General features: G+C 45.6%; 1 protein-coding gene across 3 annotated transcripts in view; it reads left to right on the forward strand.

Moving 5' to 3' along the window:
• Positions 1-19279, forward strand: part of LOC307019438 (uncharacterized protein) — a 46329-nt gene that overhangs the window by 18713 nt on the left and 8337 nt on the right. For 2 of the 3 annotated variants that reach the window (XM_079650332.1, XM_079650333.1), the window contains one exon: positions 17363-17442. The gene's annotated coding sequence lies outside the window, so the exon portion shown is untranslated. Of the gene's footprint in view, positions 1-15983; positions 17443-18023; positions 19243-19279 lie in introns of those variants that run through there. The other variant, XR_013802650.1, reaches the window with a different exon arrangement.

Below are 19279 nucleotides of genomic sequence, written 5' to 3' on the forward strand. Positions count from 1 at the left end.
GTCCGCACCGGCTAACATGGGCTTTACTGTAGCTGAGTTATTTTCTAAGATGCGGAGCCGGGCTTCTATGGCTATGATTCCCGCCTCCAACCTAACAACTATACTACATTTAACACATGTATCGGTACCAGTAAAGGAGGTAGGGAAGTAACCAAACATGAGACAGTTAGAGCAGGAAATAGCACCCGAGGGTGGGGAAAGAGCCATGGCTAGCTATCAAGCTAAAGTAGCTACCGTTAGCAAACCCGAAAAGAGTGTAGGCAACTGTGGAGTTACAGTCGCTAAGAGAAGGAGAGTTGTGAGTGCTTAAGCTGTAGTAACGTGTGATTACAACGTCAGGCAGTTGCCGTGATCAAGAGTTTTAAAACGATCGATTAAGTTAAGATAATAAGCTATCAGCAACAGAACAGGCACACGGGATACCCGGAGATGACAACAACAACCGGAAGTTACAACATGCTTATCGCAATAGTGGTCCGTGTAGTAGGTGTGAAAACCTTTCGACACCTACAGAAGGGATCGAGGTTGTAAACAGAACCGGTAAATGGTCTGAGATACGCGTTCCTGCACAGATTGCATCCACAGAGATAGACAATCCAAACGATAATACAAAATCTAAGGTGTGTCCTTTATCGTGTGTTGGACCAGCCACAGACTGAATAAGACCAAAAGAGTCGAGGAGGTTTAAAAAATCCCTAACCAGAGATTTAGACTCGCAGCACACATGGACATTAAAGTCTCCGCAGATCAAAACATGATCATATTTCACCATGATCCCGGACAAAAAGTCTGAAAAGTCAGTTATGAAATCATTATTGTACTTTGGCGGACGATACACGACTGCGCAGAGTATAGGCGAGGCTGGGTTCAATTCGAAAAGCTGCAACTCAAATCTAGCATAGCTAGTTACGGGGTGAAGCAATCGGCATTGGAGATTAGCTCTAAACACTGAAGCTATACCCCCACCACGGCCGGTGGTACGGGGGGAGCTGAAGAAAGTACAGTCGAGAGGAAGAAGTTCAGAAAACGGTACATACTCGCCGGTGTGGACCCAGGTCTCCGTCAGGAACATTAAATCTAGACCATGAGAGGTGAAGAAGTCGTTTAACAGGAACGTCTTTTTTGCTATTGACCTAGCATTTAGCAAAGCCATGCAGAGTTTTCTCTCCGGGCTGGCCGAAGGTGTAGTGCGTCTCAGCTGACGAAGATGTGCGTGTTGAACGCCGCGCGGACCGGGAGCAGTCAGTCGGGCAGGAGGAACTGCCAGCGGGCCCAGCAGAGGCCGCAGCTCCGGAAAGACAGGGCGAATCCACCGCACCCTCGGATGGCGTGCAGCGGGAGGGCCATGACATCTGATGCGTGGATAAGTCACGGAAGAAGCCGTTAGGTGTGCTTTTTGATGGACAAGCGCGCCACCACGCTTTCCCTGTCGTCTAAAGCGCTTTCGGTGGGGCATGATGCAGGGCAACCGGCGCAGGTAGGTGGGAATATCTGACAGTAGAGGGGGGGGAGTCGATTTACGGTTGCCAGATATAGGTTTGGGCAGCAGTATAAACTCCAGTGAGGGTCTTAGGTGGAAGAGAGCTTGGCGATCATAGACAAGCAGAGCAGGGACATTCTGACAAACATAAAACAAAAACATGATAGTTAAAGGCAGAGAGCTGAGGGAGCGGCATGCCGACACAGGCGCCATCTTGAAATCCACCTGGCATTACAAAGTTTGTTAAAAGGTAATCCTTCAGACATTGGATGAATGTAATTAACTTTAACTCTCTAGCTAGTTTATTCACGCAATTTATACCAAAGTATAGCCTATAGCTGCAATATAAGTTAGTGTGCATGTTGTCGGACGTCCACTGACTAACGTAGAGCGTTCACACAGGATCTGCTGGTCATATTATGTCCTGATGAACAGAAACACAAGGAGCCCGCTGGACTCAGATCTCTAGATACCTCATCACTCCTCCGCTGCACCGATACAAGTCCGGGCTGCGGAGGTTTGTTGATACATGTCGTCTTCTTCTGTTTGCTTTAAGGCGAGACACCCCATCAACTAGAAATTTCTCCAGTTAATTACTTAAAATAAGGCAATTTTCAGGAACCAAAATCTGAACTTTGGATAAAGCCAGGTTCAAAATTCTTGTTTCATTTTGTAGTCATATTAGTATCTAAGGCTTTTACAGAAGTGATTTTGGATATCTCTTTGTATCACTCCATAAATCAGAAAATACGGTCAACAGCCCTAAAATATCAATTTCCGCCATGTTTTTAGGTATAAAATGTTATATAATTCAGGCTATGAATGATATATGAACAAACCCTTCTGTAAAAGCCTTCATAATATTGATAGGGATATAACTGGAAGGTTTGGTGTATCTACATGCTACTGAAGTGGACATTTCAAACTCAGAGTAGGAGAAAAAACTCATTTTGAGAAAACGACCTTGAAAGATTGCAGTGTGGCGCTAGCTAAACCCTCCTGTTCTTTGGATGACAGCTTGCGCCTCGACGCACTCCTTGAAGGTATTTCATGTTTGGGATCATTTGTTTTTTGTATAACCTTGCTTCATGCAAGTGACAACTGTTGTCGTCTTCTCTGTGAACGTTTTTTTCACCGTGCTTTGGCCATTTTGAGATTAAAATTTCTAGTGGAAAGCTAACCAGGAAGTGTTTTAGCACACTACGTGATGCATCTGAACGAATCACGTTGTTAGAAATTGACACCAGCCAATGAGATTTCGTTTCTTGGTTTAAGACCCCTTTGTACTTTCAAGATTGGTTGCTGATACCAAGGAAATTACCATATTTGGATCCGATGATATTGTGCAGGAGAAACGGAGCTTTCCAACGATATATCTGATGACATGGTGCAAACAGCGGTCGCGGTACTTTATGTTACGTTAGAATGATAACTTTTGGTGAATTTAGGAGATATCTACAGACGCAAATAGACAAACTATAGTAAAATAAACACTTAAATGTGTATTTTTTATGTTTTCCTTCCAAAAGCCTGAAAGAAAACATGTTATATGTATAAATATCATTTTAGAGCACATATTGGAAATCAGTAGGCGAGGCTGTAATTTTGCCAACTGTTACTCTCATGAGCGAGGAAGAAAATAATAGATTTAACATGCCAAAAAGCTGCTGTGTCATTTATTGCACCTCAAACATTAAAACAAATCCAGAGTTACGTGTTTCTGTACTTCCTCTAAGAAGAAAGGACAGTAACAGAAGATCTCTGTGACGCCAGATGTGGTGTTGTTAATGCGATATGATATCCGAAAAAAAATTCAGTTTAGGATGGCCGAAGACACTACACTACCGATAATCCCCAGCTATCGTTTGGGATTACAGTCCCGTTGACAAACTCTGTGATTAATCTTCAAACTCTGGGATTTGGATGTTGGAGTGGCAGTGCGCCAAGGTTACGCCGAGCGTCAAGCTCTTTGAAATGGAACGAAACCACGGCAGACTATTCAAAACTGCACTCGAGCGCCCCCCCAGAACGACACATGCTGGCTATTGTGTTTCTCAACATGTTCTCTATGGCACGTCTCTACTGGGAATTTTAGTTTTAAAAGACATTTTCGTTTTTCCAAAAATTAGAAGTTGACAGTATTAAACTGTGTACAGCCCTGGAGGTTTAGGCAATAGGAAACACATTGGTGTGTACAAATGTAAAACATGTAATTACTAAATGAGTGAAAATCGCTTGTATCCATAATGGGTAGCATTAATATATACCCACATGACAGCTCATTGTTACTTTGTAATTCTACTCCACTACAATTCAGATGTTAACCTGGTAGTTTTACTCCACTACATTTATTTGAGTTACTTTGCAGATTCTGATTAATGATGTGAAATATAAACAACCCTTAAAGCAGACTTTAGTTACACCTGAGTAAAATTCAGGGAAAGGTGATTGTCAAGTGCCAACAATCAGGAGAGATATTTGATAGTTGGTGCTTGAGAAGACTAAACATTTATCTGCAGATCTCTATAAAGTATATTCATTACTCGTTATTCTCTACTAATAGTTAATTAAAAACTATATAATTGCTATTTTGCACATCCCTTTCAAGATTTCAAGATGTTTTGACATATCATATACACAACTAGAGTGTAGTTATGCAATGAATGAAAAACTTGGGTCACAGATTCCTCAACAGTGCATTACAAGACATCTATCAATATGTGTGTATACTGTACCTCCACCATTAAACTGTCAAATTATGCACATTTCTTATACTATCTACATACATAAGAGTATAATTAATGTGTATAATATCAGTTAAAATAAGTGCTTCAACATAGTTAACATTGCAGGAAATTAATATATTAGACGTTAAGTACTTTGTCAGGCTTAATATTTATCTGTAGATAGATACCCCCAAAGTATTTTTCTTATTTGAAAGAAGACCTTAACCTAAAGTATTATTTAATGTTTGAATAAAGGTTAATTCGTTTTTCGGTTTTGCACCTCCTATTAATATCTTTGTACATCTTGCACTACACTGTTTTATTGTAGAGATCACTTACAGTATCTTCTTGATTTTTTATATTCTATATTTCTATCATTGACCTTCTACTTTCCCCCTATGAAAGCATGTACTCTTAATATTTTTTTCATCAAATAACATTATTCAACAAAAATAACATTATTCAACAAAAGTAATTCAATAACGTGCTTTAACAACTAGGCGGTGCACACAAGGTACACACAGCATCCTAATAATAACTTTGTATTTGTGTAGGACACTTATGTATGTATAACATCTGAAGATGTGTAGTTTTATTCATGTTTTTACATAATTTTACAGGATATTGCTATACTATTTCTCATGTTTTACTTCTACACATTAATATCTGATTTGTAAAACATCAAAGGCATATCCGTCATTCAATGGTAAGCTATTGAAATTGTGATTCCATAGATGTGTCTCCCATCACCCAAATCCCCTGACTATTCTCTCAACTCAGTATTTACATTCTCATATTCAAAGAAAATCAGTAATATCTTTAAAAACTTCAAGTCCTTTTCTATCAGCTGTGCACCGTTATGGTCTAAATATAACCTATCTACCAATTGGATCAAATATAAAAGTCAGCCGAATTACTATTGATACTGCAAGGAGACATATTTTTGCCTGCCGTGTCTCGCCTTAACCGAGGCTACGTAGTTATGCAGCGCCCCCATCCTCAGTAAATGGAAGTACAATTATTAAGTACGTTTAGTGCTATTATTTCACAAGTTTTGTTAAATACACTGCTCGGAAAAAATTACCGAGGTCCGGACCTCGGTGACCTCAATGGTGGATAAGGCCATGGGTATCGTTAAGGTTTTAACGGTACTACTACTTTTATCGATACCGCTTATCGGTCCGGTCTTTTAATGGTACTCTTTTCGGTTCTGTTGGAGAAAAAAACAAGGTAAACTAACTAAACAAATTGTGAACAAAACTAACTTTGCTTTTTATTTAAATTAAATACATAATATTTCACATCAAAAGAAACAACAATGTTTTAACAAATCATATTAAATAATCTGATGACAGAACTGTAAACAGAATAGCAGAAATGTTAACAAAATAAATAACTCAGTTACCTCTAATCATTAACCCATGTTTGTATAATTGAGTTATCTCCGTGTGTTGCTGGTAGCATACATAACACCTGACGTGGAAACGTTACTCGTCGATGGGGCTACAGAGCTACTAGAAAGACAGTCGAAAACGGTGCATTTCTCCGTCACTTTTTGGTAACAAGCATTGTTACCATTGAGACGGGTAGAGTTTAACCACACCTCGGAGCACGTTCTTTCCGCCATCTCCTCCGTGTGTGTGTGTTACTGCATCATGTAGCAGCTGCATGTGTGTGTAAACTGTCCCGCCCCCTCGCAAGCAGGCCGGGGAGAGAGAGATCTCTCGCCTGGACTGGAAAGATTGAAATTACAAAAAATAATCATAGACGCATTTTGCAGTCTTTTTGCATATTAGAAACGGAATTGGTGACGCTAAAACTGCAATATAACTTTTGTGTAGCAATAATACATTTTAGATGTCACCAGTACCGATAAAAATACCGATAACGTCGGAGCTTAACGGTACCACGGTCTTTAATAATTCAGCCCCGGGGCCCGTTTAATACCGGGGCTCGGTACCCATCCCTAGACATGCGTCTGCCTCCCGAGGCCACTCCCATCCACCGGCTCACCCCGGTGCCCGCCATGGGCCTCAGCGTCCCACGAGGGGGCCGGCCCGCTACAGTCCTGTTAACTCGCCCCCAAGGCAGCCTCGGTATCCGGTGCCTAACCGTCGCCCCCCCCAGAGCCTCCAGAGGCCGGGGGGCAAGATACTGAGGGTCTGTCGGTTATTTCTCCCAGCAGCAGCTCAACTACTGGGTAGCTCAAGCTTCAGACCCCTTGGTGGTTTCCACCTTAACCCAATGGTACAGGCTTCAGTTCCGACGCTGGCCCCCAGCCTTCAGCCGGGTCAAGATGAGCACCATAAGCGACCCGGCAGAAGAAGTCGCCCTAAACCAGGAGCTGTCAGTCCTCCTTGCAAGGGTGCAATCGAGCCTGTGGACCCCATCTCACAACCCAGGGCTTTTACTCGACCTACTTCCTGGTAAGGAAAAAATTGGACTTCGTCCAATCCTCGATCTGAGGGGACTCAACAAGTTCCTAAAGATTTTACCTTTGCATATGCTGAGCACAGCGGACATTCTTCTTACCGTTGCCAGGAGGGAATGGTTCACGTCCTCCAACTTGAAGGACGTTTATTTTCATGTGCCTATTGTGCCTCATCACAGGCAGTTTCTTCGCTTTGCCTTCAGAGGCCGTCATTTCCAGTTCAGGGTGCTCCCATTCGGACTCTCCCTCTCCCCAAGGGTGTTTACCAGGTGCGTCGCGGCAGCCCTCTCGCCCCTGCAGTCTCAGGGTATGAAGATTCTGCCATACTTAGACGACTGGTTAATCTTTGCACCATCCCGTTTGCAGTCAACCCAGGACACGGCTCTCCTTCTCTCTCATGTCGCCCGGCTAGAGCTCAAGGTGAACATGGAGAAAAGTTGTCTGAACCCCTCTCAGAGCCTAACCTTCATTGGGGTGGCTCTGGACACAGTCACTATGCGGGCCTGTCCATCTGCTCAGCAACTGGACAACATCCTCCAGCTTCTTCCCCTCTTCAAAAGGGGAAGGTAAGCTGACAGCTGCCTCAACTGTCGTTCCCTTGGGCTTGTTGTCACTGCGCCCCCTGCAGAGATGGCTGAACGGCCTCCACTTAAACCCCAAGTTGCACAGGCACAGAAAAATCAGGGTGTCACAACAGTGCCTCTCCACTCTATCCCCATGGAGGGAGAGGTCGTATATGTTGAGGGGCGTGGCCATGGGCTCCGACCCTTTCCGCAGAGAGACCGTTATGATGGATGCCAGCCTCTCGGGATGGGGTGCGGTGTGGCAAAACAGGACAGCCGGCAGTGGTCTGTTCAGGACTGCACAGAACACATCAACGTGCTAGAGCTGCGAGCTGTGCACCTAGCACTCAGGCACTTCCTACCATACCTGAGGGGGAGGCATGTGCTTGTCCGCTCGGACAACACTACAACAGTGTATCACATAAACCACCAGGGGGGTACCAAATCTGCACGCTTGCAAATCTGAACGCTTGGTGTCCCAGAGTCTCCTGACCTGGGCAGCTCCTTGCCTGGCCAGCCTACGGTCAATGTATCTGCCCGGAGAGCAGAACCAAGTCGCAGACTTCCTCTCCCATCACAAACCTCCACCAGGGGAGTGGCGGCTTCATCCAGAGGTGGTGGCCAGCATCTGGGGTCCCTACAACGGTAGGGTGTGATGAAGGTAGTGAGGTGGCGATCCGACTCGCCCAGGGGGACACTGTGGTAGCCGTTCCAGGCGTCCGTGAAGGTCTTCCAGGTGCCCTTCAGGATGCGGCGTGCAAGGTGGAACGTGGACTCAGTGGCGAAGGTCTCACGTTGGGAGAACTTGTTGAGGGGGGAGAGGTCCACGGTCCTGCGGGGGAAACCGTCGTGCTTCCGAGTGACTACCATACGATGGCACCACACCACCGGCTCGCCGTATGGCACGCGTTCAATGACCCCAAGGGCTTCGTCCCGCAGGAGGTCATCGTGGACCCTCCGCTGCCAGTATAGAGGCACTGTAGCCGCGGTGTGGCATGCCTTAGGCGTAGCTGCGGGGTCCACGTGCATCTCGATAAGTGGCCCCTCCATGCATGGTAGTGCCCGATGGGGGCAAGTATTGAATGTCGACGAGGCATATCTCCCGAGTAGCCAACCTTTCATCCAGTTATTGTTCTCTGGCGTACAAGGGAACGGCAGTCCTGCGGGGCGCGCCGGGGGGACCGTGCGCTGAGGACATGAGCACTGGGCGTCCCGGGGATTACCTGGCCGCACGCAGCCGCCATTGGTTGACCTCGTCGCATTGACGGACAGGGGCTGCACTTGGGCCCCCCTGCAACATCGTCCGACGGGAAGTTCACGGGCAAGAGGCCGGGGAGAGGAACATGGCCCGGACTGAGCTGCTCACGTATACCATGGAACGGCAGGATGTAATACGCCCCCCGCTGCAGGTCGTCGAGAGCCTAGCGAAGAAGGCGCCCTCGATGGCTATAGGGGAGCGGTTGGCGGCCGAAAGGCTGAGGCTCACGGGTCGCAGGTCGTCCCGCGCGAAACCGCAGGACAGGAACTCCTCCAGAGACCAAAGGTCCGACTGCGCGCCAGTGTCCGCGACGGCGGATATTCGAGCTCCGTCGGCCAAGCCCCGGTTGCTGGTGCCATCCCTCACCCCGACGAGATGGGGATTAATGCTCGGGGGTGGTCTCTCAGCCTGGCTCGCCTCCATTCGCCCTTGGAGAAGATGTGGAGCTAGAGTCTGATAGATGCAGGCCTGTTGACACAGCCGTGCGACGTAGGGGCGCGGCGTCGGCGATGGCTCCGCGACGTCGGCCAGGGCGGGCTCCAACTTGCACCAACGAGACCTGGGAGACCAGCTCCGACCCCATGGTGGCCTGTTGACTGTCGGATGACGGCTGTTGTCGCCTCTGTTGTCGGCGAGCCCTGTAGCAGCCGATGCACACCTGGTGAGGCTTAGGATTCCACCCGCGAGGCCCCTCCGTGAAGACGTTAAAGACGTTCTTACATTCCGGGCACGAGGCACGTTTAGCCCCGTCCGCAGGGCTCGGGGCGGGGCTCGTCTGTGGAGTCGTCTTCAGGCGCCGGAATGACGACATGGCTGATAGGGAGGACGACGGGAGAGCGTTACGGGCCATCTCTTTGTTCTCGACGAGTGCATTTACGTCGTTAACTGGCTTGACCAGGACGTCAGGTGTCCCCAGCGTCTCGCGGCGTATGTCCAAGTCATAGATGCCATTGAGCAGAACATCAGGGATAATGTGGTCGGTATAGTCCACGTCCTTACCACACTCGCATACCGCATTATATGCGCATGTCTCTGCTTTACCCCGCACTCTGGCAGCGAATGCGCGGAATGTCTCGTCGCGTTCCTGGCGTAACTGAAGTAGCTCGGTGCGCAGGACGCATGTAGCGACTGGGATGACAGCTAGGGACCGCATGACGGTGATTAGGTCTGGCAAGGGTCCGGAAGCGACGTCGGGGACGGCTTTCAACAGGCTGTCTCCAAGTACAGGCCCAGTGCACTGAAACAGCTGGAAGGGGGCCTGGGCATCCCCTATGCCTGAGCCGGCACGGAATACGTTCCAACTACGGATGAACACTTTCCATTCCTCTATCGACACGCCCGCATCAACTTTGGGCCGATCGAGTCTCGGGCCGTGAGGGGCTGGGGCCTGGGCTGGCGCGACCATGACAGGCGCTGCGTGCTGGTGGCTAAATCCATGAATCGTCAATAGAGCAATGACGAGTGCTTCCGACAATTCATCGGACTCAACCTTGCAGCCGGGGACAGGGCATCCAACAACGACCATAGTGTCGTCATGAAGAAACACACTCCTCAATGTCAGTTTTGGTAATTTATTGACAAGGATGACGACACCCTGAAACAGAGTACATAAGCTATCAAGCTATAAAATATGTTTTGCGGCTCCAGACAAAAAATGTTTGGGGAAAAAGGAGCAAAATGGCTCTTTTGGTCAAAAAGGTTGCAGACCCCTTGTATAAGTCATCCAGTGCTAAACACCGCCTCTGGCGGTCAGCAAGGATGAAATAGAACGATAGTTACGTACGTAACTACAGTTCTATGAATCTTGGTCACTCGGAATCTCGTGTTTCCGTGAGAAGATTCCATAGGACTGAACTCGTTGACAACACCGGAACTTATGCCTTCCGGGGTCATACAAGGTCACACGTGACTTTGTTGATATAAATATTTGACCTGCGCATGCGCGAGACAGAAGATATTCAGTGCTAAGCACCACCTCTGGCGGTCATCCAGGATTCATAGAACCGTAGTTACATACGTAACTATCGTTTTCTCTCCCAATCTCGGCTCAGTCAACTGAATAGAGAGAAATTAACTCTGGATTTGGCTTATAGCACATTTTAGACAATAATGATTAAAATAAAGGCTTCAAAAGTGTCCGTGCTGGGTTGTTTATGTTGCAAAAAAAATAGTATGCGCTGATTAACAGACGTCTCTTTCCCAATAAGGCAATGGGAAAAAGTATTTTTGGGGCCAAGTTGTAGTACTGCCGTTTGGCCACTAAGAAGATTTGCTTCAACGTCTGCCGCACTTCATGGGGGCTTTTGCAGGACGCTAAAAGTATTGATTCTGACGGGTTGGGCGGCACCACTCTCTTCATGGAAACACAACATCAGCGCACAGCCATTTTACCATGTATCATGTGTACAGAGCTTTGAAGCCCTCTTCCTTCTCAATGTACAAACATTTGGAACAGAAAACATTCAAAAAACTAAACACATGTACGTCTGCAGGTTGCCAGAACAGGTGATTTTGTCTGTGAATAAAGCTCAAAGGGTCGGTTTTATGATTTGCAATTTAAGCTAGACTCATTACAAATTGTTAAGCCTTGTTCACCAGTGTGAGCATTTATGGTGTTCGTCAGAACTTCCAGAACATATTTGGCTGATAATCTCCACCCTACATCAACCCCCTGCCCTTATTGCGCATGCTCAGCTGTGGGGGAACCGTTGAGCAAAACAGAATAACTCCCTTTTTTAATTTCTTTGAAGTTGATTAATAATAAGAGGATGCTGAGAGACTGAAAAATATCTTCTGTAGCACACAAGACAAAAAGATATAAGTAGAAAGATATCATCATAAATCATCAGTGTGCCATTAATCTTCTCACTACTCTCTGGGGGTAACACACCGCCAGGTTCAGAAGCAGAGCCGTATTAATTCAGCACATTAAAGCGACTGCTCTTTAAAGTAAGAACTAGAAGATTTACAATTACTTCATCATCACAGCAGCCAAACTGAAGAACTAATGCTCAGCTATCCTGTTACTGAAATACAGCTGACCACGATCATTTCTAATAAAACTAATTTAAATGTGTTTCAAATAGTTTTTTTGAATTATATATGACAGAGCTTATGAGAAAAACAACACCTGTAGATAGATGACGTATCTTAGTCTTTTTTTCAAGTGTATTGCCGGGGAACACACCACCTTGTTTCTTTGAGTAATTGTTAGTTTTTAGGATAGGAAATAGAAATCAACTAGGAGGAAATAGTGCTCGCCATTTGTGATTGTGTGTTGCTGCAGTATTTTGGTAAAACAAAAGCTTCTACCATTCTCAGCAACATACTTCAGCCTGAGGGGAGTTAAGAGGTGGATGTTCTCAAAGATGAATCATTCCAGAAATACACAAGAATGAAAGTTATCAAACTGAGCTGAAGGTAGAACAGGTCACACATTTTAATTACCTGTCTATTGGGATCAATCTAAGCCTCTCCTTTGTGGATTACATGTTTAAAAGAACAAAATGCCTGTATTAAAACCACATCAAAACAAAGCTCTGCTTGCAATGCTCACATCAAATAAACCAATCATAATGCAATTAAGACAGTAATGCAATGTAAAGCAAACATTATTTTTCACAGCGCATATCAAGTCTGTTTCTATTGTATTCTCTGTCTTGTTTCGTCACATATGAATGCTTTCTAAGCTCTACAAACAATCAAGCTGTGCTATCGTACAGTAACTTATGGCATGTGTCTTTGGAAAAACTGGTGAAAATACTTATCCATCCGTACCGATAAATCAATATCACTGCAAATCAGTGAGGAGGGGCCTTTGCAAAAAAGATGTAATGTAGTTAAAGTAAAGTCTATAAATATAGTTTTTTTTTCAAAATACCAAACAAATCCTGCATTTTAGCCATGCCTCATTTCACTCCATTTGCTCTTTCCAGCGCTGTTTTTGCAGGGGGCTGATTCTGTGAGCTGCAGCTGACCACACCACCCTGCAGGAGGGGGGAGCGTGCTTTGAAATCAGCTGCTGTGCTGTCAGAAGAGGGGGAGAAAAACCGATCTCCGTCCTCCGTGTTTTATTATATGTTATATTATTATTATTATTATATTATGTTATATTATGTTTTATTATATATATTTCATTATATTATTATTATTATTATTATTATATATTAATTATATATTATATATTATTATATTTTATTATATATATTATATATTATTACGTATATATGTTTTTATAACACCTTCATTCCGATCTAGATCCCTCCGCTTCGCGTCAGGCTCCTGATCAGCCTGTCGGTGTTCTTTTCCCCATAATGACCACGTCGCTGCACATTATCCCTTACATGTGTCATTATTCATTTGTTTTTAAAGCAAGAGGCGCAAACGCTTGCCTTGGGGAGGGAGAAAAAGAGCCACAGCGGAGAATAAACAGAAGGGCAACCATGGCAACCATGCGCGGGAAGTCTTCTTCGCTGCTTTTGTGGCAGACTACAGCGCCACTTACAGGCCTGGCATATGTACTACAGCGTCTCCAGCGCTTTCGAGCGGCAATGGCCGGCCGTGGCCCAACCTCTCATTCCCCTGATAGGTGGAGAATTGACCAATAAGCGGAGCACCCCTTTTGTGACGTAGAAAATAATTCAAATCTGGATCAGTCTGTATCAGATCCGTTACAGCCCCTTTTTTAGAGATTTGGGTCTAGTGGAAAAGAGAGAGGGTTGTATTTTCTGATACTTGGTGAGTTCCCTGACACACCGGGGACACATATTCATGTATAAAAGACGTGCAAGAGTGCATTTTGCATGATAGGTCCCCTTTAATGAATATATGTTGAACATCTGGCATATATATGAATTGTCACAATTGCTGCCATCATGAGACCTTACTTTCTGCTTTCTTGCAGCCCTCCCTCTCAAAAAACATCACACACTCTCTTGGCAGTGTGTGTGTCGTGTGTATGAGGCTTGTGTTTTTATCTGGAGGGAGTCAGGGGATAGGGAATGAGCCTGAAGAGATGGAAAGAAGTGCCAAAATAAGTTTATAGGTGTTGATTAATGGATGATTCCATCAACCACTCTGATCAAGATGGTTGAACTATCCCTGATGTTATTTCGTGTTATGTGTATACTAGGCAGGTAATATCGTGTAAGAACTGACTTTGAAACATAGACTTGATGTAATAAACCCTAACCCTATTTAGGGGCAATGGATGTCCACTCTCGGGAGACGACCGACAGTGGTGCGGTTACCCAAAGTGACAGACCTAATGTTAGCCCTATTTAAAGGCAATAGACGTCCACTCTCGGGAGAGAGACCTCCAGCGCGTGTCCCTGCCATGGGGACTCTGTTTATTTCACACTTCCAGGACAGAGACCGGGGAAATCTCCTCTCTGTGGCCCCTCCAAGAGCCCCAAATGACGGACTAATGACCTCCAGCGTGTGTCCAGCAGCCACTGATATGGACGGAAATCTGTCCGTTTCGTTAACATTTGAATGGCCAAATGGACGGAAATATGCCCATTTCGTTAAAACGCCGGACTGGAGCCTGTGCAGGACCCCAGTGAGAGCTCCAGACTGTGTGCACTGTGCTAGGGAGCCATATGAACGGTGTACATGAGTGTTAAAAGTGCATTAAACTGTTTTAATTCAACAGCAGCCGTTGACAATCTCACTGTGTTACCCAGGAAATGAGCCGGATTTGTGGGTAGGCTGAGTGTTGAAAGTGCATCAAACTGGTTTTAATTCAAGAACAGGCTGCTTCATATCACACTGTTACCCAGAAAATGTGCCGGATTTGTGGGTAGGCTGAGTGTTAAAGGTGCATTAAACTGGTTTTAATTCAACAGAGGACAGGCTGCTTCATATCACACTGTTACCCAGGAAATGAGCCGGATTTGTGGGTAGGCTGAGGCATTAAACTGTTTTAATCCGACAGCCGCTGATGCGCACGGAAGTCTGTCCGTTTCGTTAACATTTGAATAGCCAAATGGACGCAAATCCGTCCGTTTCGTTAACATTTGAATGGCCAAATGGACAAGCCTGATTAAAGCATATGCAGGACCCCAGTGAGCTCCAGACTATGTGCATTGTGTTAAGGAACCGTATGATAGCATCAATCATTTAAATGCAAAAATAACGGTTAAAAATCATTTTTAGGGGGACAACGTTAACAATCTGATAGCCAAATGGAAGGAAAACTGTCCGTTTCGTTAACAATCTGATAGCCAAATGGACAAGCAGGTCAAAACGGCCGAGTCGCTGCTCTCAGGGCCTCAGACTCAAAGGCACACACACGTGCAGAGAACCAGGGCGGTGCACATGGCTTTTTTACCCAGCAATAAGTCTCTGAGAGGCGGGGGAAAGTTGTGTGGATAGAGGCAGAGCGCAGCGGCAGGCAGAGCGCAGCAGCAGCAGCAGCAGGCAGAGAGGAGCAGGCTGCGATACCCCCCCCACAGAGCCCACCCAGAGGACAGGCTGCGTCACCTCACTTAGTAACCCAGGAAAGGAGCAGGAATCCTGGCTGGGTGAGTGTTAAAAGCGCATTAAACTGTTTTAATCCGACAGCCGCTGATGCGCACGGAAGTCTGTCCGTTTCGTTAACATTCTGATAGCCAAATGGACGGAAATCCGTCCGTTTTGTTAACATTTGAATAGCCAAATGGACAAGCAGGTAAAAACGGCAGAGTCGCTGCTCTCAGGGCCCCAGGCTCACAGGCACACACACATGCAGAGGTCCAGGAGCAGGAATCCTGGGTATGTGAGTGTTAAAAGTGCATTAACTCTTTTAATCCGACAGCCGCAGGTGCTGACGGAAAGCAGGCGGAAAAAAATGGATTATTTTACCCAGGAATAAGTGTTTAAATACGGCGGACGGCCCGGGGGCAAGGCAGAGTTCAAAAAAGGGGAATTCGGGCAGACGGCCCGGGGGCAAGTCAGAGTTCAAAAAGGGGAATTCGGGCGGACGGCCCGGGGGCAAGGCAGAGTCCATGGAGGGAATCTCGGGCGGACGGCCCGGGGGCAAGGCAGAGTCCGAGGAGGGGTGAAGACCAGACAGCTCCGGGGGCCGGTCAGGAACCGGTGTCGGCAAGATCCCCCATGGAAGAGGACACAGGACCGGCAGGATAGCAGTCGGCGGAATCCCCAACGCGACAGGACATGGGGTTGGCAGGACCCCCGGCAGAAGAATAGTCTGCGGGACCTCCAACGGGACCAGACATGGAGTTGGCAGGAACCCCGGCAGAAGAGTAGTCTGCGGGACCTCCAACGGCACAGGACATGGGGTTGGCAGGACCCTCGGCAGAAGAGCAGTCTGCGGGACCTCCAACGTGACAAGACATGGAGTTGGCAGGACCCCCGGCAGAAGAGTAGTCTGCGGGACCTCCAACGGCACAGGACATGGGGCTGGCAGGACCCTCGGCAGAAGAGCAGTCTGCGGGACCTCCAACTTGACAAGACATGGAGTTGGCAGGACCCCCGGCAGAAGAGTAGTCTGCGGGACCTCCAACGGCACAGGACATGGGGTTGGAAGGACCCTCAGAAGAAGAGTAGTCTGCGGGACCCCCAACGGGACAAGACATGGAGTTGGCAGGACCCCCGGCAGAAAGGCAGTCTGCGGGACCTCCAACGACACTTGAGTCGGCCGGTACGCCGACAGGACTCGAGGAGCTGGCGTCGGCTGATGAGTCAGCAGGTGACGAGGAGCCGGAGTCGGGACCATGGTTACTGGAGCCGGCACTGAAGCCGGGACCATGGCTGTAAGGTCCGGTTCTGGAGCCGGAAACATGGCTGTAAGGTCCGGTTCTGGAGCCGGAAACATGGCTGTAAGGTCCGGTTCTGGGGCCGGAAACATGGCTGTAAGGTCCGGTTCTGGGGCCGGAACCATGGCTCTTGGGGCTTGAGCTGCTAGCTTGGCCTTGCAACTCTTCCTCTTAGCAGCCGCCTGAATACTCCGTGGACCTCCATAAGCCAGACGAGTTCCAGAATATGACTCCTGGACAGGAGCAGGAACTGGGGCAGAAGCACGGGTTGACTTCAGACGGAACCCACCAAGGCGTATGGTGCCAGGTTGGGAATTGGGAGACATGGAGCTAGCATGCCTGGGGCTAGCAGGCCGGGAATCACACACTGAGAGGAAGTCCAAAATCCAACCAGGTAAGAATTTAACTAAACCTGATTTCTCCATTGCCCTCTGGTGTGCCTCAGCCCGAACAGCCTCTCGCTGCTGACCCCTGGAAGCTCCCAACCATCGACTAGAGCAGACAGCCAAAGCAACGGTTAACTCCAATATATCCTGCTCGAAAGGATCTGCTGGGCCCATATTTCAGGTCGGTTCGTACTGTCACGGTTTGTGAAACAAGCAGGACCCAAATGCAGATATAAACTGAAACTTCCTTTATTTCAAGGCTATGATATATATGTACAATGGCAAACAGAACACTCACCGCAGAACTAGTCAGGGAACAAGACGAACCGACCAAGACAGACAGAAAACCCAGAACTTAAATACACACAAGACCAATCACACAACAAGACACAGGTGAGGAGGGAGGAGAAAACACAGGGGCCCAGGTGAACATAATCAGACAATTAGACACACCAGGGAAACTAACGACAAGAGGAAAACACAGGGGAAAGGAGCAGACAATAACCCAAAGGAAAACATGACATGGAAAACAGCAAAAACACCCAAACCTACAAAACTATAAACGTGACATAACATGAGAATCGTGACAATTACCAAATGGGTATCAAATAAACAGTAAGCATTGGTAACACAACTTCCAAAGTTACAGTAAAATAAAAAGGACCCTGACTCGGACAAAACACAATCCAACATGTTCAACAGAAGAGAATCAGTTAAATTGTTTGTACACATGGTACTTTACATATATCTCTTTGTTTAAGGTGTCCATGTGATGCAGACATGCTGGACCAGAGAGTGAGAGACAGAACTGGACTCCTCACAGCAGTGAACTTCAGCTTAGGTATAAAGACTTTATTTTTCATACTGTACAAAGAATCAAGAAAGATATTGGTTTAAATGAATGAAGTATTGACTTTAAGACACTGATATACATTCCATTAAACAATACTAGATCACCTACACATCAGTTAAGTTGAGGGTTTTTTCCATACAAAAAGTTACATTTAGATGTTAACAAGCAATATGATTTTGTCAGCTTTCTAATTTAATGTATTGAAGGCAAAGCTATTTAACACATACAGTAGTGAGAACTGCTACTATTTATCTCTCAATATTGTCTGTAAAAAACGTGGTAAAAGTTATTCTTTCAGTGAGACAACAGAGCAAGCTTCTACAGTTGCACTCCGTTTTGATAACAGTTAAATATTATTTTGATAATAACATACATTTCAATGTTGATGAACTTCATACTGTTCATTCATAATCTGATTGTCTTTGGAGCTCACTGTTGAAATAAAAAAAAAACATTAAAATTACAAAATAATTATATCTACAGCCCCTAAACACACAAACACACAGCTTTCATAAATAACACACTTGTTCTGCAATAATATGTTTTATGTTTCCTGTAATTTTTGTTAGGAAAGGACATGCCTGAAAGACACAACATGTTCTCCTTCTCTGAGGCTCAAGAAGAACATCCAAGAGGAAAATTAAAAGCTGATGCTATGAGATTTTAAGACCAGTACACTAAGAAACTACTTTTACTGTAAAAACAGTCAGCTGATCGAATGCACCTATTTCCACATCTACACTCCATCAGCTGATTATTTCTATTTGCCTCGCTTTATGAGCTTCACATCACCTGTGCCTTGTACCGCAGAGTTTGCAATGTCACAAATAAATGGGGCCAATCTTCAGTCAGATGTGAATGTGTAAACTAACATTTTCAGTAAGAATAATGGACAAAAGGAGTGCAAATACAAATACAATTTATTGAAATGTGAACCAAAAGTTAATCAAACATGTTTTAAATAAAAAGCACATATGGACAGAAGGTGTAAACCTATTAAATGTATAAGTAAACACATTTCATCAAATAAAGTAACAGACTAGGCCTGTGCAGTTGGTATCAGCTTTGCCCAGCAGGGGCTCCTCCATCAGGCCTGGTACTCCTCGCAGAGGAAAGACCCTCAGTTCTCTCCGGGCCATACAAACAGACAGGAGGTTTCTCCCTGAAGTCTCTGCAGCTTTCTGGACACCAGGCTGTCTCAATCTGTCCACACTGAATATTGGAGGGGGAAATGAAAATAATAAATGCTTTAGACAATAAGAAACATAAAGTTGACTGTTGAGTAGCTCAGTTTTTTTAGATTGTCAATACTATTACTGTATAACTAATATATCAGGTTAAGAGGCACATTCAAATAAAGATTGGTCTTTAAATACATGTTGTATTTTGAATTGTTTGTCTAAAGTCAAGGATCTAGAACTGGTACTTAGTTTTAATGAAGCAGTCTGGTTATTATGCTGTTTGGAGGAGGCCTTACAGGTAAGAGCACTAACTAGCTACCATCACATGTACCTTAGCTTAACTTAAATGTATTAAACGTATAATTAAGTGATATCAAAATATAAATAACTAATGTCATGCAAACACATTAATATTTGCTTGATTCCAGGGTTGAATTTAGCACAATTGCATACAAACGTTAAGGGATTTTAAGATTCTGAAGTATTATGCTAAAAACTCAATAACTTAGATTATTATTTATAGTTTTGCTGAATAGTTTCATGTCCGCTTACCTTAGAAACGTAAAATGCCACGGCAGTGTGCAGATGGGGAGCATGTTAGCTTAGCTTGGTAGCTTCAGCTAGCTTTGGAACTTTCAGCTCGG

Source organism: Notothenia rossii (genome assembly GCF_949606895.1).
Source record: "Notothenia rossii genome assembly, chromosome: 9".
In the NCBI taxonomy this organism is placed as follows: domain Eukaryota; kingdom Metazoa; phylum Chordata; class Actinopteri; order Perciformes; family Nototheniidae; genus Notothenia; species Notothenia rossii.